This window comes from Mesoplodon bidens (genome assembly GCF_964165515.1).
Source record: "Mesoplodon bidens genome assembly, chromosome: 6".
In the NCBI taxonomy this organism is placed as follows: Eukaryota; Metazoa; Chordata; class Mammalia; order Artiodactyla; family Ziphiidae; genus Mesoplodon; species Mesoplodon bidens.
In genome coordinates, this window is record NC_138162.1 from 57,655,780 (window position 1) to 57,680,765 (window position 24,986).

A 24,986-nucleotide genomic window follows, 5' to 3' on the forward strand; every position below is an offset into this window, starting at 1 on the left:
AGTTTGTTCAATTCAGTAAGCATTCATAGAGCATTAGGCATCCCTCTAGGTTAGGTACCAGAGAGCAGTAGCTTTCAAACATCTTATACTATGAAAAAAAAAACATTTTATACTGTGACTCACAGTAACACGTATCAATATGGCTAACATTGTAACCCACCATGTCATTTGTGTGCGCCTATACTCATAACTGAAACAAGTGTCATGAAACAACACTTATTGGTATTATGGGAGATATAGTTTGATATTTTCTATTCTATTTTTTTCTTTCTAAAAACTTTTTATTGAAGTATAGTTGATTTACAATGTTGTGTTAATTTCTGCTATACAGCATTGTGACTCAGTTATACATATATATATTCTTTTTCATATTTTTTCCATTATGGTTTAATCACAGGATATTGAATATAGTTCCCTGTGCTATACAGTAGGACCTTGTTGTTTATCCATCCTGTATATAATAGTTTGCATCTGCTAATCCCAAACTCCCAATACTTCCCTCCCACATCCCCCCTCCCTCTTGGCAACCACAAGTCTGTTCTCTATGTCTGTGAGTCTCTTTCTGTTCCATAGATATGTTCATTTGTGTCCTGTTTTAGATTCCACATATAAGTGATATAATACGGTATTTGTCTTTCTCTTTCTGACTTACTTCACTTAGTATGATAATCTCTAGGTCCACCCATGTTGCTGCAGATAGCATTATTTCATTCTTTTTAATGGTTGAGTAATATTCCATTTTGTGTATATATACATATATACACACATATCACATCTTCTTTATCCATTCATCTGTTGATGGACATTTAGGTTGTTTCCATGTCTTGGCTATTGTAAATAGTGCTGCTATGAGCATAGTTTCCAGAGAAAGCCCTCACTGGTGGGTGTTTGAGGTGCTGGAGGCTCTGCAGGAACATCCTTGGGACCCCAGCCAGATCCTCATTGGCTACAGCTGGGAGCTCATCATCATCTGGGACCTGCAGAGCAGCTGCGTGCTCTGTCATTTCCTCAGCAGCCAGCAACAGGAGAATATCTGCTGGCAGCAGGATGGTCATCTGATAGCTGCCATTCTGATAGCAGCTACTGCCGGTGGCCCATGTCCGGTGATACCCAGCAACCAGAGCCCCTGCACAGCTGTGTGCCTTTTGGTCCTTTTCCTTGCAAAGCTATTACCAACATCTTCTGGCTGACCACCAAGCAGGGGTTGCCCTTCACCATCTTCAAGCGTGGCATGCTGTGGGCTGGCTATGGGGACTGCCACTGCATCTCGGTGGTCCACAACAGCCAGCAGACAGCTTCTGACATCATCTCCCGAGTCGTCGACTTTACTCTTCTCATTGAGATGGACCGTGCGGCTGCCTTTGATGACCCCTGTGCTCAGGTGGTGCTGGCTGAGGAGGAGCTGGTGTTGACTGACCTGCAGACGGCCGGTTGGCTGTGATTTAGCCTCCCTACCTGGCCTCCCTGAACTGCTCTGCCATCACCTGCTCCCACCAAGTCTCCAACATCCTCCTGAAGCTGTGGGAGCACATCATCACTGCTGGCAGCTGGTAGAACACACACTTCTCCACCGTGGAGTGGCCCATAACTCATGGGGCATGAGGACAGCATGGTGAGGTTCTGGGATGCCTGTGGCATGTGCTTGCTGCTGCTCTACAAACTCAGCACTGTACAGGTGTTCCTCACCAACACAGACCCCAGTGAGAGCCTCACTGCCCAGGGTGAGGATGAGTGGTCCCCGCTCTGCAAGGTGGGCTCCTTCGACCCCCACAGTGACAATCCTCAGCTGGGCATCCAGAAGATTTTCCTCTGCAAATACAGTGGCTACCTGGTTGTGGCCACAACGGCAGGGCAGGTGAGGGTGCTAGAGCTAAATGAGGAGGTGGAGCACTCCGTGGAGCAGGTGGAGGCTGACCTACTGCAGGACCAGGAAGGCTACCGCTGGAAGGGGCAGGAACGCCTGTGTGCCTGCCCGGGGCCTGTGTGCTTTGAGCCTGGCTTTCAGCCCTTCGTATTGGTGCAGTGCCAGCCCCTGGTTGTGGTCACCTTCTTGACCCTGCACTCCCAGTGGCACTTCGTGGCCTTCGGCACCAGCCACGGCTTCAGCCTCTTTGACCACCGGCAGTAGCAGCAGGTCTTTGTCAAGTGCACACACCTCAGTGATCAGCTAGCCTTGGAGGGCTCACTGTCCCATGTGAAGTCCCTAAAGACGTCTCTGTGCCAGTCCTTCCGCTGGACACTTTGCAACCGGGTGTCCAAAAGGTAGCAGGCCCGCTGGCCCTCCAGGAGATGTGCAGGAGGGGAGCACCAGGGCAGAGCAGACCCACATGCAGAACATGGAGCTGGCACCCGTGCAATGCATGATGGAGGCCCACTCGGCAGCAGACACCTTCACGGGCTTAGTCTGGACCCTCTACTTCACTGACATCTACCTGAGGGAAAACTCTCGCCTCTGCCTCTTGCTGTGGGCTGGCACCAATGGTAGTACCGTCTTTGCCTTTGCCTTGTGCATGACACCCGAGGAGCACAGAATGTATGAGCTGGTGCGCGCAGAGCAGGCCAAGGAGATCCAGCTGATGCCTGGTGGGCATCCTGGTGCTGGACGGACACAGTGTGCCCCTTCTCAAGTACCTGGAAGTGGCCCATGACCTGTCAAAGAGCCTGGACATTCAGGGAAGCCACCAGTTGCTCGTTGGGTAAGAAGAACAGTTCAAGGTGTTTCATGCTGCCCAAGGTCAGTGCCAGGCTGAAGCTGAAGCTAACCACCCTAGAGGACTTGCAGGTGCAGTGAGTCACTGTGGCCTGCTTCTGCAGCTGTCGAGCTGAGGCCTATAGGGAACCTCACCAACGTGGGTGATGTCCAGGTGGTCTCACTGCCCCTGCTCAAGCCCCAGGTTCATTATAGCTACTTCTGCTAGGTGGATGTCAGCAGCATTGCTTTCTGCATCTTCAGATGCAAATATGGCCAAGGTTTCTACCTGATATCACCCTCCGAATTTGAGCACTTCTCTCTCTCCACCAAGTGGCTGGTTGAGCCCCAGTGTCTGGTGGATTGAGCAGAAGCAGAGAACTATAGCTGCCCCCGCAATGGATCGGGCCCTGAGAAGGCCTTGGGTGGAGCCAGGAACTCAGCCAAGGTGATAGAGAGGAGAGGAGGTCGGCCCAAGATGGAGCATGCTCTGCTCAGTGATGAGAGGGTCCTGAAGGAGATCCAGAGCATGCTGGAGCGAGACCAAGGGCACTGTGGCAATTGGCCATTCTTAGCAAGTGGGTTACAGCCTCAGCAATGGGGGAGGATGCTCCTGTGTTGCTGTCACTCAGTCTATCTCCTTCTGCGATGGAGTGAGTGGTAGGGGCATCTAGACTGCATGATGAGCACACACTACTGAGGCCTCTTCCTTGGGGTACACCCCACCTAGAGAGGCCCATGCACTGGGCCATGCAGGGGGTAGGGGTACCCCCATTTTCCACCCTGCTGCTGCTCCTGGCCTCGGGAGAGGAGACACCCCAGGTCCTTGGGGCTATCCCTTCCTGGGCCTTGACTATCTTGGTCCTTTTGTCAATGTTGCACAGTTTTTAAACACTCCCCCCTATTTGTTAGTCTTTTAATTATTTTGTCTGCCTTTTCCTCTCTTGATGTCTTCCTTTGTGTTTTGTTGTTTTTTTGTATAGTTGTGCTTTGATTCCTCTCTTTCTTCTGTGTAGTTTCTGTAGGTCCTTCCTTCCTTCCTTCCTTCCTTCCTTCCTTCCTTCCTTCCATCCATCCATCCATCCATCATTGGGTCTTTGCTGTGTGTGGGCTTTCTCTAGTTGTGGCGAGCAGTGGCTACTCTTCATTGTGGTGCGTGGGCTTCTCATTGAGGTGGCTTCTCCTGTTGCAGGACATGGAGTCTAGGCGTGTGGGCTTCAGTAGTTGTGGCTCACAGGCTCTAGAGCACAGGCTCAGTAGTTGAGGTGCAGGGGCTTAGTTGCTCTGTGGCATGTGGGATTTTCTCAGACCAGGGCTTGAACCCGTGTCCCCTGTATTGACATGAGGATTCTTAACCACTGTGCCACCAGGGAAGTCTGTTTTTTTCTTTTTTATTGTGGTAAAATATACATAATGTGATATTTACCATCCTAACCATTTTTAAGTACAGTTCAGTGGTGTTAAACACATTCACATAACTTTTTCATCTTGGAAAACTGAAACTCTATACCCATTAAATAATGACTCTACATTCTCCCCTCCCCTCAGCCCCTGGCAACCACCTTTCTACTTTCTGTCTGTATAATATTGACTGCTCTAAGTACCTCATATAAATGGAATCATACAGTATTTATCTTTTTGTGACTGGCTTATTTCATTTAGCATAATGTCCTCAAGGTTTATCCATATTATAGTATATTGGAGAATTTCCTTCAAGACTGAATAATGTTCCATTGTATGTATATACCACATTTTGCTTATTCATCTATCCATGGACACATGGGTTGCTTTCACATTTTAGCTATTTTGAATAATGGTGCTATGAACATGGGTGTACAGATACCTCTTTGAGACCCTACTTTCCATTCTTTTGGGTATATACTCAGAAGTGAAATTGTTGGATCATATGGTATTTCTATTTTTAATTTTTTTAGGAACTGCCATGCAATTTTCCACAGCCACTGTGCCAGTTTACGTTCTTTTTGTTTGTTTGTTTGTTTGTTTTTTGAGGTACGCGGGCCTCTCACTGTGTGGCCTCTCCCGTTGCGGAGAACAGGCTCCAGACGTGCAGGCTCAGCGGCCATGGCTCACGGGCCCAGCCGCTCCACGGCATGTGGGATCTTCCCGGACCAGGGTGCAAACCCGTGTCCCCGGCATTGGCAGGCGGACTCTCAACTACTGCGCCACCAGGGAAACCCCAATTTACATTCTTATTGGTAGTGCATAAGGGTTCCAGTTTCTCCACATCCTCACTGACACTTGTTTTCTGTTTTTTGACAGTAGCAATCCTAATGGGTATAAGGCTGTAGGTATTTTTTTACATGGTTACGTTGAGGCTTACATACAATATCTTAGAGCTGTAACAGTCTATTTTCAGACTGATAACAACTTAAGTTCAATCACCTACAAAACCTCTACATTTTAAGTCCCCCACACACTATATTATTGTTGTCACATTTTACATCTGTTCATATTTGTATCTTTTAACATATTATAAAATTATAGTTTTTTAAATGCTTTTTTCCTTTAACTTTTATACTAGAGTTAAAAGTGACTTACTCATCATGATTAAAATATTACAGTATTCAGTATTTGTCTATATGTTTACCTTTAAACAACAAATTTCATATTACCAGCCAAAGGCACCATCTCGACTCTCCTCCAGGTGGCTAGATTGTGTTGGACCTGCCAGAGCTCCAACATGAGCAAGAGAGAAGCCAGTCCTTTGAGGAGCCCCATAAGAAAAGCTGGGGAGGGTGAAATAGGTAAAGGGGATTAACTGAATGGTGATGGAGGGAAACTAAATTTTTGGTAGTAAGCATGCTGTAGCGTATACAGAATTAGAAATATAATGTTGTACACATGAAACTTACATAATGTTATATATCAACGTTACCTCAATAAAATAAATTTAAAATATATCAGTCCATCAATTATAGAAAATGTATTAGAGCAATGCAAGTTGTTAATAATAGGGAGAACTGTGTGTGTGTGGCAGGAAATAGGAGGAAGTATATGGGAACTTGGTAATTTTTACTTTTTTTTCCATGAACTTAAAACGGTTCTAAAAAATAGTCTATAATTTAAAAATATTTTAAATTATGAGCATCTACTACTTTTTTAATCAGCAAAGAATCAGCAAGAAAAGAATATATATTGTTTTTTTGAAAGAGTCTATTACGTGTGTTTGGAATTTAGGAATGTGTAAATAGGGAGCTCTGGGACACCACCTTTAGTCATGTACACAGGAAACTAAGAAATGCCAGTTTCCGGAGAGAGAGACTACATCATTTATGTTTAGTAATCAAAGGCAAATGGCCATGTGGCTCAGAGAAAGAGAGAGAGCCTGAGAGAATGGCTGCTTTTGTTCTGATGGCTTTCTTTTTCCTAGTTTTTGTATCCTTTTAATTAACTTCACTTTTTGCCTAATCTCTAAAGCATCACCCTGCCCCTGAAAATGTCTTTTTCTGAGAATCTTCCCAAAGGGACAAGAAAGCCATCTTAGTCATCCCCAGCATCTGTAAAATGGAGGCATGAGCTTTATATACTCAGTCATTGTAATAAAACTCCACCATCACTTACATAGCTGTGGGATCTGCTCCCGCTGAAGTTGATCTATAGTAAAAATGAGGAAGACTGCCCTGTCTTTAAGGCAACTACAATCTGGTAGGGGAGACAAGGCATGAATTCTTGAGAAGTCTATGCAGGCAACAAGTCACCATCTATAACCAACTGACAGCTGTGTACTACATGCTGAGTAACTGACATAGATGACAGTGCTACATACTTCGAGGAAGGAAATAGCACTCAGTTTTGAGTCATGATGACAGTACTGAATATGAGGGAGAGCTGTAATCACTAAAACTAAATTTATGAGTAAATGATTCTACACAGCAAACTACACATAAACATCCACTGCATTTGTCGATTATTGTTTTAATTAATTCTTAGTGAGAAACTGAAACCAACATCAATCTGTCTACAAGTAACTTAGGTATTTTACATGTTCACTAAGTTCTTGTTCTTTTTTTTTTTAATTGTGAAGCCTAACATACATACAGCAAAATGCATAAAGTATAAACATTCAGTTTCACAAATAATTACAGAGTAAACACCTGTATTCCAATCAACTAGGTCAAGAAATAGGCTATTTTAAGTTCCACAAGTCTCCAGAATGTCTTTTCTTGATCACAAGCTCTCCCTTTTCCTTAAATGTAACCTCTGTGTTGACCTTTGTAATAGTTACTTCCTTGTTTTTCTTTATAGTTTTCCACCTATATATTCATCCCTAAAAATGTTGTTTTATTTCTCCTATTTTTATCTTTATATATATATAGAATCATGCTATATGTATTTTTTGTTTTTTCTTTTGCCCAACATTATGTTTTTTTTTTGAGATTCATCATGCTGTTTTCACTCTTCAATAGTGTTCCATTGTATGGATATACTAAAATTTATCCTTGCAGAGTCAAGATAGCGTAATAGGAGGATGCGGAATTCGCATCTCTGCAAAACTAGGGCACCTGCCAGGCACCAGTGGGGGACCACGGACACCTAAGGGGACGGGAGGAACCCCCAGTTACCAGCTTGCAGGATCTTGGTTTGCAGGCTGGAGGTTGGGCCCAAGCTCCTGTGGTGGGAACTCTGAGTCCAAACTGCTGGACTAACAGAGAACCTCAGACACCAGGGAATATTAATAAGAGTGAGGCATCCCAGAGGTTCTCATCTCAGTACTAAGACCCGACTCTATCCAACTGCCTGCAAATTCCAGTGCTGGACGTCTCAGGCCAAACAACCAGTAAGACAGGAATACAGCACCACCAGTCAAAAAAAAAAAAAAAGAAAAAAGAAATGACAAGAAAATATGTTACAAGTAAAAACCTACAAGACCAAATAAATGAAGACAAAATAGGCAACCTACCTGAAAAAGAATTCAGAGTAATGATAGTAAAGATGATACAAAATCTCAGAAACAGAATGGAGAAAATACAAGAAACATTTAACAAGGATCTAGAAGAACTAAAGAGCAAATAAACAGTGATGACCAACACAGTTACTGAAGTTAAAAATACTCCAGAAGGAATCAATAGCAGAATAACTGAGGCAGAAGAACAGGTAAGTGACCTGGAAGATAAATTAGTGGAAATAACTACCACAGAGCAGAATAAAGAAAAAAGAATGAAAAGAATTGAGGACGGTCTCAGACACATCTGGGACAACATTTAATGCACCAACATTCGAATTATAGGGGTTCCAGAAGGAGAGAAAAAGAAAGGGTCTGAGAAAAATATTTGAAGATATTATAATCAAAAGCTTCCCTAATATAGGAAAGGAAATAGTCAAGTCCAGGAAGCACAGAGAGTACCATACAGGGTAAACCCAAAGAGAAACATGCTAAGACACATATTAATCAAATTAATAAAAATTAAATACAAACAAAAATATTAAAAGCAGCACGGGAAAAGCAACAAATAACATGCAAGGGAATCCCCATAAGGTTAACAGCTGATCTTTCAGCAGAAACTCTGCAAGCCAGAAGGGAGTGACAGGACATATATAAAGTGATGAAAGGGAAAAACTTACAACCAAGATTACCAAGCAAGGATCTCATTCAGATTCGATGGAGAAAATAAAACCTTTACAGATAAGCAAAAGTTAAGAGAATTCAGCACCACCAAACCAGCTTTTCAACAAATGCTAAAGGAACTTCTCTAGGCAGGAAACACAAGACAAGGAAAAGACCTACAAAAATCCGAAACAATTAAGAAAATGGTAATAGGAACATACATATCAATAATTACCTTAAATGTAAATGGATTAAATGCTCCCACCAAAAGACACAGACTGGCTGAATGGATACAAAAACAAGACCCGTATATATGCTGTCTACAAGAGACCCACTTCAGACCTAGGGACACATACAGACTGAAAGTGAGGGGATGGAAAAAGATACCCCATACAAATGAAAATCAAAAGAAAGCTGGAGTAGCAATTCTCGTATCAGACAAAATAGACTTTAAAATAAAGACTATTACAAGAGACAAAGAAGGACACTACATAATGATCAAGGGATCAATCCAAGAAGAGAATATAACAGTTATAAATATTTATGCACCCAACATAGGAGCACCTCGATACATAAGGCAAATGCTAACAGCCATAAAAGGGGAAATCAACAGTAACACAATCATAGTAGGGGACTTTAACACCTCACTTTCACCAATGGACAGATCATCTGAAATGAAAGTAAATAAGGAAACACAAGCTTTAAATGATACATTAAACAAGATGGACTTAATTGATATTTATAGGACATTCCATCCAAAAACACCAGAATACACTTTCTTCTCAAGTGCTCATGGAACATTCTCCAGGATAGACCATATCTTGGGTCACAAATCAAGCCTTGGTAAATTTAAGAAAATTGAGATCATATCAAGTATGTTTTTCGACCACAGCGCTATGAGACTAGATATCAGTTACAGGAAAAAAAACTGTAAAAAATACAAACACATGGAGGCTAAACAATACACTACTAAATAACGAAGAGATCACTGAAGAAACCAAAGAGGAAATCAAAAAATACCTAGAAACAAATGGCAATGAAAACACAATGACCCAAATCCTATGGGATGCAGCAAAAGCAGTTCTAATAGGGAAGTTTATAGCAATACAATCCTACCTCAAGAAACAAGAAAAATCTCAAATAAACAACCTAACCTTACACCTAAAGCAGTTAGAGAAAGAAGAATTAAAAAATGCCAAAGTTAATAAAGGAAAGAAATCATAAAGATCAGATGAGAAATAAATGAAAAATAAATGAAGAAAACAATAGCAAAGATCAATAAAACTAAAAGCGGGTTCTATGAGAAGATAAACAAAATTGATAAAACATTAGCCAGACTCATCAAGAAAAAAAGAAGACTCAAATCAACAGAATTAGAAATAAAAAAGGAGAAGTAACAACTGACACTGCAGAAATACAAAGGATCATGAGTGATAACTACAAACAACCATATGCCAATAAAATGGACAACCTGGAAGAAATGGACAAATTCTTAGAAAAGCACAACCTTCCAAGACTGAACCAGGAAGAAATAGAAAATACAAACAGACTGATCACAAGCACTGAAATTGAAACTGTGATTAAAAACCTTCCAACAAACAAAAGCCCAGGACCAGATGGCTTCACAGGCAAATTTCTATCAAACATTTAGAGAAGAGCTAACACCTATCCTTCTCAAACTCTTTCAAAATATAGCAGAGGGAGGAACACTCCCAAACTCATTCTATGAGGCCACCATCACCCTGATACCAAAACCAGACAAAGATGTCACAGAGAAAGAAAACTACAGGCCAATATCAATGATGAACATAGATGCAAAAATCCTCAACAAAATACTAGCAAACAGAATCCAACAGCACATTAAAAGGGTCATACACCCTGACCAAGTGGGGTTTATCCCAGGAATGCTAGGATTCTTCAATGTATGCAAATCAATCAATGTGATAAGCCATATTAACAAATTGAAGGAGAAAAACCATATGATAATCTCAATAGATGCAGAAAAAGCTTTCGACAAAATTCAATACCCATTTATGATAAAAACTCTCCAGAAAGTAGGCATAGAGGGAACCTACCTCAACATAATAAAGGCCATATATGACACACCCACAGCCAACATTGTTCTCAGTAGTGAAAAACAGAAACCATTTCCACTAAGATCACGAACAAGACAAGGTTTCCCACTCTCACCACTATTATTCAACATAGTTTTGGACATTTTAGCCACAGCAATCAGAGAATAAAAAGAAATAAAAGGAATCCAAATCGGAAAAGAAGAAGTAAAACTGTCACTGTTTGCAGATGACATGATACTATACATAGAGAAACCTAAAGATGCTACCAGAAAACTACTAGAGCTAATCAATGAATTCGGTAAAGTAGCAGAATACAAAATTAATACACAGAAATCTCTTGCATTCCTATACACTAATGGTGAAATGTCTGAAAGAGAAATTAAGGAAACACTCCCATTTACCATTGCCACAAAATGAATAAAATACCTAGGAATAAACCTACCTAAGGAGACAGAAGACCTGTTTGCAGAAAAGTATAAGACACTGATGAAAGAAATTAAAGATGACACAAACAGATAGAGAGATATACCCTGTTCTTGAATTGGAAGAATCAACATTGTGAAAATGATGATACTACCCAAGGCAATCTACAGATTCAGTGCAATCCCTATCAAACTACCAATGGCATTTTTCACACAACTAGAACAAAAAATTGCACAAGTTTTATGGAGACACAAAAGACCCTGAATTGCCAAAGCAATCTTCAGAAAGAAGAACTGAGCTGGAGGAATCAGCCTCCTGGACTTCAGACTATACTACAAAAGCTACAAGACAGTGTGGTACTGGCACAAAAACAGAAATATAGGTCAATGGAACAGGATAGAAAGCCCAGAGGTAAACCCAAGTACCTATGGTCAACTAATCTATGACAAAGGAGGCAAGGATATACAGTGGAGAAAAGAGATTCTCTTCAATAAATGGAGCTGGGAAAACTGGACAGCTACATGTAAAAGAATGAAATTAGAACACTCCCTATCACTGTACACAAAAATAAAGTCAAAATGGATTAAAGACCTAAATGTAAGGCCAGCACTATAAAACTCTGAGAGGAGAACATAGAACACTCTATGACATAAATTACAGCACATTCTTTTTTGACCCACTTCGTAGAGAAATGGAAATAAAAACAAAAATAAACAAATGGGACCTAATGAAACTTAAAAACTTTTGCACTGCAAATGAAACCATAAACAAAACGAAAAGAGAACCTTCAGAATGAGAGAAGATATTTGCAAACAAAGCAACTGACAAAGGATTAATCTCCAAAATACACAAGCAGCTCATGCAACTCAATATCAAAAAATCAAACAACACAATGCAAAAATGGGCTGAAGACCTAAATAGACATTTCTCCAAAGAAGATATACAGATTGCCAACAAACACATGAAAAGATGAATGAAAATGAAAACTACAGTGAGGTGTCACCTCACACTGGTCAGAATGGCCATCATCAAAAACTCTACAAACAATAAATGCTGGAGAGGGTGTGGAGAAAAGGGAACCCTCTTGCACTGTTGGTGGGAATGTAAATTGATACAGCTACTATGGAGAACAGTATGGAGGTTCCTTAAAAAACTAAAAATAGAACTACCATATGACCCAGCAATCCCACTACTGGGCGTATGCCCTGAGAAAACCACAATTCAAAAAGGGTCATGTACCACAATGTTCATTGCAGCACTCTTTACAATAGCCAGGACATGGAAGCAACCTAAGTGTCCTTCGACAGATGAATGGATAAAGAAGATGTGGCACATATATACAATGGAATATTACTCAGCCATAAAAAGAAATGAAATGGAGTTATTTGTAGTGAGTTGGATGGACCTAGAGTCTGTCATACAGAGTGAAGTAAGTCAGAAAGAGAAAAACAAATAGCATATGGTAACACATATATATGGAATCTAAAAAAAAAAAAAGGTTCTGATGAACCTAGGAGCAGGACAGGAATAAAGACGCAGACATAGAAAATGGACTTGAGGACACGGGGAGGGGGAAGTGTAAGCTGGGACAGAGTAACATTGACATATATACAGTACCAAATGTAAAATAGATAGCTAGTGGGAAGCAGCTGCATAGCACAGGGAGATCAGCTTGGTGCTTTGTGACCACCTAGAGGGCTGGGATAAGGAGGGTGGGAGGGAGATGCAATAGGGAGGGGATATGGGGATATACGTATGCATAAAGCTGATTCACTTTGTTATACAGCAGAAAGTAACACAACATTGTAAAGCAATTATATTCCAATAAAGATGTTAAAAATAAATATTTAAACAAAAATTTATCCTTTTGTTGATGTGCATTTGAGTTTTTCTTCAGTTTTGGACTTTACACCTATTGTTGCTAGAAGACATTCTTATAAATATATCCTGGAACACGAGTACCCAAGCTTATAATATCTGAAGTTCCTTGTGATTCTCTTTCTGTGTCTCTAGTTTCTGACTCTTACATAGAATCTTTCTTTATCTCTGTACTTACTTATCTTTGTAAACTGATTATACTCCTTGAAAATCATTTGTAAAAATAATTTGAGTTCTGGTATTAAGGTGCTTGCCTCCAAGGAAGGCTTATATTTATTTTTCCAGGCAACATTGGACAGTTTAGTACAGAACTAACTTAAACCAAATTTCTGGCTTGAGTTCCATGGCCAGTTCAGGCAATGTGACCCTAGGTTGCAAATCTCTGGATAGGCCAGTTCATTTCTAGTTCCTCTGTACCTTGAAAGTGTAACCTCTTGAGTACTCTAAACTGGAGGAACATGGAGAAAGTCTCCTGTTAGACACTGAAACTTGAGGAGGTCTTGGCTTTTATTTCTAGTCCCCTAATTTTGCAGGGGCATTAAGACAACCGTGAGTTTTCTCTGATCAGCAAGTGTCCTCAGGACAAAAGAAGCTTTTGTAGTTGCTTATCTCTCTGGGTTCCTACTTTCCTGTTAGTCTTTGTCTGGTAATTCCCTACTAGCTTTTTAGCTCTCCAATGCATTTTAAATGGTTTTAAATCTTTTAATTCAGACTCCTTATCTGCTTTGTTGTAGGAGCATTACTTCAGGTTACCCAGCTCACACTCTCTGGAAACAAAAGTTCCAGGCTAAGTCATTATAAGGTAATTCTAGAATCTGCTACAGAGAATAGGGTAAAACTGGATTTGGCTTTCTGCAATCTTGGCATGTAGTACACAACTTTACTAGCCAATGTTCTTGTCTTTTATTAGATTCTGGTCTTATTCTGTCCATATTGGTCTGCAGACATACCCCAAATCCTTCTAGCTGGAAAAGCATTGTCTTGACCTCTAACAGCATGTTCTGTATTTCTTTCTCTCAGAGTTGCCATTGCATCTTAATTCTCCTCATCCTTTTCTAAAAAGCCAGACTTTAGACTGGGCCAGAGACCAAAACCTTGCTACACAAATGTCTGTGTCTTTAACCATCTTTTTCTTGGTTTTTAATCAGTTAAATATTAGTGTTTTCTGGCTCTCTAGCGTATCTATGATCATCCTTCACTTTAATAACAGAAAATTTGGACTATTTCTGTATGAAGACAGTGCCTGGTGAGGCAATTTCTCATTCTTTAGTTTGCATACAGACATCTTTGCTTTCTCTCAGTTCTCTTAAAATTTAAAAACGTCTAGTTGTTCTTGAACAATTCTAGAGATCAATATGGTCTGTTACCAGTTACTTTACAGTTTTTCATTGTGTAGTAGAAACATATAGGGCTGGGGAGGAAAACTACAGAGGTAAAGTGCCATGTTCACCATATCATAAAAAGAGTACGTACTATCAGCATGACTTACACTGTTGATGATGACCCTGAACACCTTGCTGAGGTAATGCTTGTCAGGTATTTTTCCACCACTCTTTTATTTCCCCTTTCCACACTGTGCTTTTCGGAAAAGAGTCACCATGCACGGCCCACACTTAAAGAGTGGGGAGTCATGCTTCATCCCCTTTAGGGTGGAAAAGCTGCATACATTATTTGGAATTCTTCTGCATGGAAAATTGTCTCTTCTCCCCCATTTATTTGTTTATTCAGTCGTTTATTCAGATTAGTATAAACTCATGGGTATTTATTTTAGAGCCTGGATTATAATCCAATGTTTATTTTATTGCTCAAATGGTTCCATATTTGACCATTGGGAGCTTTTTCAGTTGGCTCTTTCAGTTTAAGTCTCTTTGACATAACTCCATCTTTTGGGTTTGTTGTTGTCAGCATATCTTTACATTCTGACACTACAAGATACTCCAGGCTCATCTTGCATATTTCCTGCTCTAGTTCCAGAACTAGCGTTTTTTTCCCAAAGAGCAATGGTTCCTTTTATTGGAGAATGGTATTATAAACCAAGAATTGGATGCAGATGTGCTCATTGTTCCTGGGGTATTGTTGCTTCTAGACCTTCTCAGTTGACAGTGCAAGGAAATATATGTGTATACTAATCCATGTATATGTACATATCTATAAGTCTTTTTGTATGTAATCATTTGTATCTACATTAAGCTTAATGCAATTTTATATTAATGTCTCCAATGTAACCCGTTATCACAAAGAGCATTCTAGCTTCCTTCCCTTACTTATCTGTAAACTCCCACTCCAACAGTGAGAAATCTGCCTTGCACCATCCCTAATTTACTGTAATTTACTTAATTGTCCAAATGCAGTAATCTGTATAGAGTATTAGAGTTGTTAGCCTTAATCTCTGTGGAAAACAAGAGTCTGGCCCTTATGGACAGTTTCTTTTACCTTTTGTCTTATAGACTCCACTCATTTCTGGAAGTTAATTAGGTCAGCAGTTCCCCCATTCCCTACGGTAAGGTAATTTCATATATTTGTAAATCAGTTATTTTGTCACATTCTGCACTTTTTCCTGGAATTTCCTGATCTCCTAAATGATTTTTTTTAAACTGCATACATTAAGGTTCACTCTTTGTATCATAAAATTCTGCTGTTTTAAAAAATGCAGTGACATGCATACACAATTACAGTATCATACAGAATAATTTTATTGCTCAAAAAAAATCCTCTGTGCTTCACCTATTCCACCCTTCTCTCCTTTTCCTGAATCCCTGGCAGACACTGATCTTTTTACCATCACTATAGTTTTTCTTTTTCCAGGATGTCATATGCTTGGAATCACACACTATGTAGGCTTTTCAAAGTAACTTACTTCACTTAGCAACTTACATTTAAGATTCATGCATGTCTTTTTGAGGCTTGATAGCTCACTTCTTTTTTTTTTTAATCACAGAGTGATATTCTATTGTCTGGATGTACCACAGTTTTGTTTTGTTTTTTTTGTGGTACACCAGCCTCTCACTGTTGTGGCCTCTCCCATTGCGGAGCACAGGCTCCGGACGCTCAGTCTCAATGGCATTGGCTCACGGGCCTAGCCACTCCGCGGCATGTGGGATCTTCCTGGACCGGGGCACGAACCCGTGTCCCCTGCATCGGCAGGCAGACTCTCAACCACTGCGCCACCAGGGAAGCCCCACAGTTTCTTTATTCACCTATTGTAGGACATCTTGGTTGCTTCCAGTTTTGCTGAATATGAATAAATCTGCTATAAATATTTGTATGTTTTCAGATCAGTTGAGTAAATACTTAGGAGAATGATTACTGGATTGTATGGTAATACTATGTTTAGCTTTATAAGAAGAATTGCCCAGCTGTCTTCCAAAGTGGTTGTACCATTTTGCAGTCCCACCAGCATGAATAAGTCCTTTTCTCCACATCCTTGCTAGCAGTTGGTATTCTCAGGTTTTTGGGGTTTTGTTTTGTTTTGTGTTTTGGTATATTAGCCATTCTGATATGTAGTAACATCTCACTGTTGTTTTAATTTTCAAGTCTTAGTGATAAATTATGTTGAGAATCTTTTCATATGTTTATTTGCCATATGTATATATCCTTTAGAGAGGTGTCTCTTCAGAACTTTTGCACATTTTTTATTGGGCTGTTTTCTTATTGCTAAGTTTTAAGAGTCCTTTGTGTATTTTGGATACCAGTCTTTCATTGTTTTGTGTTTTGCATATATTTTCACCTGGTCTGTAGCTTGTGTTTTTATTCTCTTACCAGTGTCTTTTGCAGAGCAGAAGCTTTTAATTTCAGTGAAGTCCAACTTACCTTATTTTTCTTTTCATGGATCAAGCTTTTGAGGTTCTATGTAAAAACTCACAAAACCCAAGGTCAACTAGGTTTTCTCCTATATTATCTTTTAGAAGTTTTATAGTTTTGCATTTTACATTTGGGTCTATGGTAAACTTTGAATTAATTTTTGTGGAAGGTGTTAAGTCTTTGTCTAGGTTTATTTTTTTGCATGTGGATGTCCAACTGTCCCAGCGACATGTGTTGAAGAGACTGTCCTTTTTCCATTGAATTGCCTCTGGAGCTAATATTTTAAAAATAGGCACAGGTATCCATTCTGGTGAGGATGGATTTTGGGTCTATAAATATAGGAATATAGAAAGATTCTCAAGACTTATTAAGAGAGGAAAAAGGAAATTGCATAATAGTACATAATATTCCATTCATCTTTAAACATACACACAACAAAATTATACACTGTATATGTGTTTGTAAACTTATAGAGAAGGATCTAAAAGGCTATACGTCAAACTTTCAACAGTGTTTCTTTCAGGGAGAAGTGATTTGAAATGGCAATAAAGAAGGATTTTAGGCAAAGAAGTATTTCTAAAAATCTTAAGGAATATTCTATAATGATAAAAATGCCATTTTAAAATATTAAAATATAGACTCAAAATATATAAAATAAAAAACATCAGAACTTATAAAGTATATAGATAATTTATAATCATATTTGGAGATTTTAACATAGCTCTCTTAGTAACTAATAGAAAAAGCAGACAAAAATTAGTGAGAACATAAAAGATTTGAATATCATGAATAACAAACTTTATAGGCACAAGGTATTCTGTGATATACATTCTTTCAAGTTCATATGGAACATTTACCAAAATAGATCTTATATTAAATCATGTAAGTCTCAACAAATTTCAAATAATTTAAATCATATGGAGTATGTTTCCTGATCACAGTGGAATTAAGCTAAGAACATTTACAGTAAGATAACTAGAAAAATCATCATTTGGTATTTAAGTTGTCTATTTTGAAACAATCTTTGGGTCAAAAGAGGAATCACAACAGAAATTTTATTTTTTAAGATTTTTTTGATGTGGACCGTTTTTAAAGTCTTTATTGAATTTGTTACAGTATTGCTTCTGTTTTATGTTTTTTTGGTTTTTGGCCATGAGGCACATAGCCAAAAAACTACATGCTCCCCAACCAGGGATCAAACCCACACCCCCTGCATTGGAAGGCAAAGTCTTAACCACTGGACCACCAGTGAAGTCTGACAACAGAAATTTTAAAATATTTTTGTTTGAAGGATAATGTACATATAACATATCAAAACCTGTGGTTTGCAATTAAAGCAGTGCTTCAAGGATAATTTTTCCCCAGTTTTATTGAGATACAGTCGACATACAGCACTATATAAGTTAAAGGTATACAGGATACTGATTTGACTTACATATATCATGAAATGATTACCACAGTAAGTTTAGTTATCATCAGCATCTCATTAAATACAAGAAAAAAAGAGAAAAAGAAAAAACTTAGAAGAAAAAGAAAAAGCTCTTAGAGGATAATTTTTTTTAGCTTTAAATGTAAATATTAGAAAAGAAGAGCTTCCCTGGTGTTGCAGTGGTTGGGAATCCTCCTGCCAATGCAGGGGACACAGGTTCGAGCCCTGGTCCGGGAAGATCCCACACGCTGCAGAGCAACTGGGCCTGCATGCCGCAACTGCCGAGCCCACGTGTCACAACTACTGAGGCCCACACACCTAGAGCCCATGCTCCACAACAAGAGAAGCCACCACGGTGAGAGGCCCGTGCACCACAACTGAAGACTAGCCCCCGCTTGCTGCAACTAGAGAAAGCCTGCGCGCAGCAACGAGGACCCAACGCAGCCAAAAATAAATAAATAAATGTATATATATAAAAAAGAAAAGGCAGACTGAAAATCACTGATCTAAACATTATCTCAAATGGCTAGAAAAAGAGCAGTAAATTAATTGTAAAGAAAGTAGAAGGAAGGAAAAAATGAAGAGGAGAAATCAGTAAAACAGAAATCAAATAGCCAAAAGAGAAAAAAATCAACATAAAAAGTTAAACCCTGAAAAAATTAATAAAATTGATACCCCACCCCCAGCTCCACAGCAAGACTGATAAGGGTCTTGTACATTTGCACACAACTAGGAAATCAAAGAGTTAGGTGCAGAACAGACTCAGGTGCTAAGAATAAATTTCATGAAAGGGCTAGCACCATGTATGGCACAAAACAAGTGTTTAGAAAATTCTTCTTGAGTTTGAAACATGCCTGTATTAGTTTCCTGAGTCTTCCATAAAAATTACTACAAACTGAGTGGCTTGAAACAATAGAAATATATTCTCCCACAGTTCTGAAGGCCAGAAGTCCAAAATCAAGGTTTTGGCAGGATTGGTTCCTCCTGGAGTCTCTGAGGGAGAATCTCTTCCATGGCCTGTCTCCTGGTTCTAGTGGTTGTCAGAAATCCTTGGTATTCCTTGGCTTGTAGCTGAATCACTCCAGTCTCTGACTGAATATTCACATGGCCTTTTCCTCTGGATCTCTCTGTGTTGTCAAATCTTCCTCTCCTTTCTCTTATAAGGACGTTGGTTATTGGATTTAGTGCCTCCCTAAATCCAGCATAATCTCATGCTGAGATCCTTAATTTAGTTACATCTGCAACACCCTATTTCCAAATAAATAGAGGGTAGGGCTTGGACATACCTTTGGGGAAGAGCTATTCAACTTACTATACTGTCTAATTCTTCTAGACTCTAGAGAATAAAAGAGGCATACAGGACCAGAAAGAGATTTTTTCAGAGACTAAACCCAAAGATGAACACTCTTACAAGATCAGTTTAAGACATCCAGGATCTCTGGGGAATAAAACTGGGGCTCTGACTGGATATGCATTTTTAGAGTAAGCCCAAAGAGGAGAAGGATTTCCCCTCCTCCATAAACTAGAGTGAAAATACTAGGAATGATCTCTTAATAGGACCAGGTAGATTAAGGAAGATAAATTGGCACACAGGTTTAACTTACACTGGGGAAGAGGAGAAAAGTAGAATGGAGTGGAGCTGCTTTCCTTATGCAGAGTGGAGACTGCCTTCTTTATGCACCCTCCTGTGGTGCATTCAGACGCAGTCACAGGACACAATCTTGACTCAGTATAACTAGGAAAATTCACATTTTTCTGTTTTCAAATCACTTTAATAAACAAGATTTCCACAAATTGTTGCAACCCCTTATAAGGCATTGCTATTCCAACTTTAAAATCAGGAAATAGAGAATCTGAGAGATCATACAATTTGCTGAGGGCATGAGAATCCTCCAGGCCTTCAATAGTGATATTGAGATTTACTGCACAAGCTTCCTCAACTAAGAGTTATTACGATACCCATCTTGTAAACGAGGAAGCTGAGGCTTAGAGAGGTGCTGTACCTGGCCCAACCCCATACATCTAGTGAATGGTAGAGCCAGTATTTGATCCCAGTTCTGTCCAGGAGACCATGGACTATGACTCTTGAGCCTGATATTGCTCTAGACTGGGAGGTCTTTTGGCCTTTCTCAAAAAGGCATTTGAGATTAAAGCCGTCTTGCTTCTTATTCCTGTTTTCATCAGTCAGAGGCCTCAGTATAAGTAAGTACTCCTGACCAATTTCCTCTACCTGCCCTTCATGCTCATAATTGTCTATAGCCCCTTGTCCTTAATCCAAACCTCTCCCACCTCCCAAACTTTCCACTGTGTTCCCTCGTATTCCTACTCCATAATCCACTAATGCCCTGTAGCCTCAATTTCTTCTTAGTTTCTGCCTCCTTCTTAGTATAAATGCAGTCCAACTCTCCCTTGAGGACACGGAATTTCCTGAAGGTCTCTGAAATGAAAATTTTTATTCTCATTAGCAACCCATCTGAAGTCAGGAGGTGAATTTGAGACCCTTTTTGCTTCCCACTGTAACTTCCCCAGCTGTTAACGGATTGAATTTTATACCTGCAAAATACATATGTTGAAGTCCTAGCCTCAAAATGTGACCTTGTTTGGAAATAGGGTCACTGCAGATATAATCAATTAAGATGAGGATTAAGGTGAATCCCTAATTTAATATGACTGGTGTCCTTATAAAAAGGGGAAATTTAGGCACAGATATGCACACAGTGTGAATGCCATATGAAGATGAAGCAGAAAATCTACAAGCCAAGGAGCACCAAAGATTGCCAGCAAACTGCCAGAATCTGGGAGAGAGGAATGGAACAGATTCTCCCTCACCACTCTCAGAAGGAACCAATTTTACTGACACCTTGACTTCTACCTTTTAGAACTGTGAGACAATAAATTTCTGTTGTTTAAGCCACCTAGTTTGTGATACTTTGTTATGGCAGCCCTAGCAAAGTAATACACCAGCTCTTCGGTAAAAATCCTGTTTCACTTTAAGGCTCAGACCGTTCAACCCAACTCATCCTTCAGATCTCAGTTTAATGGTTATTTCTTCCAGGATACTTCCTTGATTTAGATTCTTTGGTATAAACTCTCACAAAATAATTTTTCTTCTTTTTGGCACACTTATTTACCTCAGTTTGCAACTGCACAGATGTTAGTGTTGTTTGATTGATATTTGGCTTTACCTCTAGCTCCTAAACTCCATGACCCCAACAAAAGTTTCCGTTGTGCTCACCATCATATCCCCAGTAGGTGCTTAGCAAATATTTGTTGAATGAATTAAAGCATTCCATTGTTTCAGAAGTTAATTTCTTTTTGAAATACAAATAACCTTTGGCAAATATAATCCACCAAGCCTTATCAGTTAACTGATATTTAATATGTACATGAAGGTTAAGTCTAAGAGGGCTCTGAGTTTCGTGTTATCAGATAATTGCTTCCTAAATGACACTTGGCTTCTTTTTGAGTCCTCTTTCTTGCTCTTGTCTACTTTGACAACTATTTCACTGACTTTTTTTTTCTGGCTTCTTTGAATTTTTTATTGACAATCCCATGGTCTCCAGAATCTTCTTTATCATCTTTTAGCATCAGTTGCCTCAGATACTTTTGGGGGATTTCTTGGCAGCTATTGTGACATTTTAATTTGTTGTAGCCATTACATGGCATCTTGGCCGTACTTCTAAATTTGGCCATGTGTGTCTTCTTGTCAAGATTTTAAAACATTAAAGAGGTAGATGGCCTACCGTTATTTTTAGCCCCAGATGTAGGAAGCTTGCTCTTTTTCAAATGGTAGTAACAAATAGCTAGTGCTGTCTTGAAATTAGCCAAGGATGTACCAGTATACAACTTGGGGCAGACAATGACTTGGTGTGAATACAAGAGAATGACAACCCATGAGGTGTTTCTTGGATTTTTTTAAATAGGTGTCTCTTCCCAATTGGAGCTGGATGGCAGATGTTGTTCAGGTGTTTCAGAAATGATGGTGGATTAAAATACTAGACAAAATACTAGACAAAATCAGAGGGGAAAATATCAGAATTCAGCTGCATAACTGGTACATTCTAAAATTTTAGTACCTATTCTACTTTTGGGGTTCAAAAATCAAATATTACTACATGGTATTGTGTCATAATAAGAAATATATTTGGTCTCTGCTGGCCCCACCTCCTTCTTGGCAGGAGCTGCTAAAACCCTAGGAATCTCCTGAGAGATAAGGGTGTTTTTTATATGCTAATGAGATGACTCCTGACTGGGTCTCCTACATAGCTTCAGATTTGGGGCTAGAAAAGATCAAGCCAGAATAAGAGGGTTTGATCTTTCAGTTCCCCATCCCCACCTCAGAGGAGGAGAGGGGAGCTGTAGATTGAGTTCAGTCACCAATGGCCAATAATTTAATCATTCATGTCTGTGCAATGAAATGTGCGTACAAACTCCTAATCAGTGAGGTTTAGAGAACTCAGTTGGTGAACATGTTGAGGTCCTGGGAGGTGGTATGCCTGGAGAGGGCATGGAAGCTTTATGCAGCACCTCAACAAATACTCCTCATTCACCACCACCACCTGCCAGTACCTTTCCCTATCTCTTCCATTTGTCTATTCCTGAGTTGTATCCTTTATAATATACCAGCAAACATATTTGTCAGTTGTGTAGCCCAGTGCCAAATTGATATACAAAATGTGGTATCATTCAGCCCTAAAAAGTAACAAAGTACTGATACATGCTACAATGTGGCTGAACCTTGAAACTGTTATGCCAAGCAGAAGAAATCAGACACAGAAGGCCACATATTGTGTGATTCTTTTTATATGAAATGTTCAGAATAGGCAATTCCATAGAGACAGGAAGTAAATTAGTGGTTTCCAGGGGCTAGGGGAAGGGTGAAATGAGGAACAGCTGCTAAGTATGGGGATTATTTTGTGGGTGATGAAAATACTCTGGAGTTGGATTGTGATAATGGTATCACAGCTCTGAATATACTATAAACTACTGAATTGTACACTTTATTAGTGTGAACTTTATGGTATGTGAATTGTAATACAATAAAGCTGTTATTAAAAACAAAGAAATAGGGGGCTTCCCTGGTGGCGCAGTGGTTGAGAGTCCGCCTGCCGATGCAGGGGACACGGGTTCGTGCCTCGGTCTGGGAAGATCCCACATGCCACGGAGCGGCTGGGCCTGTGAGCCATGGCCGCTGAGCCTGTGCATCTGAAGCCTGTGCTCCGCCAACGGGAGAGGCCACAACAGTGAGAGGCCCTCGTACCGCAAAAAAAAAAACAAAAAAACAAAAACAAAGAAATAACCCACAAAGACAGCACTGTCCCTCAAAAAAAATCCCAAAACTTTTCAGCGACTTTCATGCCTATATATGTCTCTTTACCTCATCTACTGCTACTCATCCACTGGATCATTTTGCTTTAGCCACACCAGCCTCCTGGCCATTCTTCAAACATGCCAGGCCCTCCGCAACTTTGGGTCTTAGAACTGTCATTTCTACCTGGACTCCTCTTCCCCCAAAACTAATTCTCTCATCATCACGTGTCATTTTCTTATGGTGACTGTTCTATTCAATGTTGCTTACAACCTGCACACTCCTCTGCTGATCCTTCTTACCTACACTAGTTTTTCTTTTTCCCTAATACCTCCACTTTCCCAAAAACCTTATGGATTTAATCCTGGTTATGCCACTGTTAACTGTGTGTGACTTGGGCAAGTTACCTAACATTCTTGAGCCTTAGTTTCCTCATCTACATAATGGGGAATTTAATAGTATCTGCCTCACGGATGTGTTGTGAGAATCAAAATATTTAATACTTGTTAAATGAATAACATACTGTCTGGCACATGGAAAGTGTAGAATGAATGTTAGCTATCATTATGCTTATCACATAGTATTTTTATGCTTGTCATAGATCCTTCTCCCCCTTGTAAGGGGGAAGGTGACTGATCAGTTACTCACAAATATAGAAGAAGCCATTTATATTGCTGATGTTGAGGAATAACGGGGATGTCCAAAGTTCAGAGAGAGTGCAAGAGAATGAAAATAATCCACAGTAGAATTAACTTTATGTTATAATGGAGTACTCTATTATGGTTTGCTATTAAGTACAAAACTTGGGAATTCTCAGGTTTGTTTTAAAAGGACAATGTGAAAAATTCTTGTGGTGAAGGAAATGTTGGGTTTTGACTGTATTAATGTTAATATCCTGGCTATGATATTGTACTATAGTTTTACAAGATGTTACTTTTGGGGGAAACTGGATGGAGGCGTCCCAGTATCTGTCTGTGTTATTTCCTAGAATTGCATGTGAATCTGTAAGTCTCTCAAAATAAAAATTTTAATTAAAAAATAATAAAATAGGGTATACTTGGAATATTCTAAAAAGCTGATAAATGTTTTCTTTGGGTGATGAGATTAAAGGAAATACAAATATTTTTTCTTGTGACTAAAATTAAATTAAATTAAATTAAAATTAAAATTAAAAAAATTTCTGCAACACACAGGAATTACTTTTGTAGTAAAAAAAAAGTATCATTTATGAGAAAGAATAGCCCTAAAAATCTAATCAAACCATTTGAAATACAATGATAGCTTTATTTTATTACATACAAACTATTAAGCATTAAGAATATTACGTGACAGCCTTTACAGGTCAGTGCATTAGAACTTTATGTAAATTAAACACTGCTGACCACCATTATGTCTCTCTTGTCTAAATAGCCAAAATCTAGGTTAGTTGACCCCAACATCTGGCACTGTACTTAGATATCACATGCTGTTTCTTCAATAAGCTTTTTCCACTTGACCATTAACCCAGGCACATTCCTTCATAGAATCACATAGCCTTAATTAGTGGAAAATACCTGTGATTTAACATTTGTTTCAATTGCTGGGTTCAGTTTTCAGTTGCCAGGCTATTCTTCTGATTTACAGAATTACTGCCAAGCAATCTCTGACAGGAAAAGAGATGACTCAACTTCTTTTTTTCTTCTCAAAAAGAATTCACTTTTTAAATCATAGGGCATAGTTCAGTGTATATTCTGGTAATTCTTTCCACTGATTAATGACTTCTATTGCTGATGATTACAAATCTGCTAGTATACTGATGAGTGTTCTTTTGTAGGTAA

At 39.3% G+C, this 24,986-nt stretch overlaps 1 pseudogene across 1 annotated transcript in view; it reads left to right on the plus strand.

Moving 5' to 3' along the window:
* Positions 1-848: 848 nt before the first annotated feature.
* The window catches only part of LOC308619286 (LLGL scribble cell polarity complex component 2-like), a 28,015-nt pseudogene continuing 3,877 nt past the window's right edge, over positions 849-24,986 (plus strand). The window contains exon 1 of the transcript in view: positions 849-3,267. The product of the transcript in view is annotated as an LLGL scribble cell polarity complex component 2-like (transcript). The remainder of the gene's footprint in view (positions 3,268-24,986) is intronic.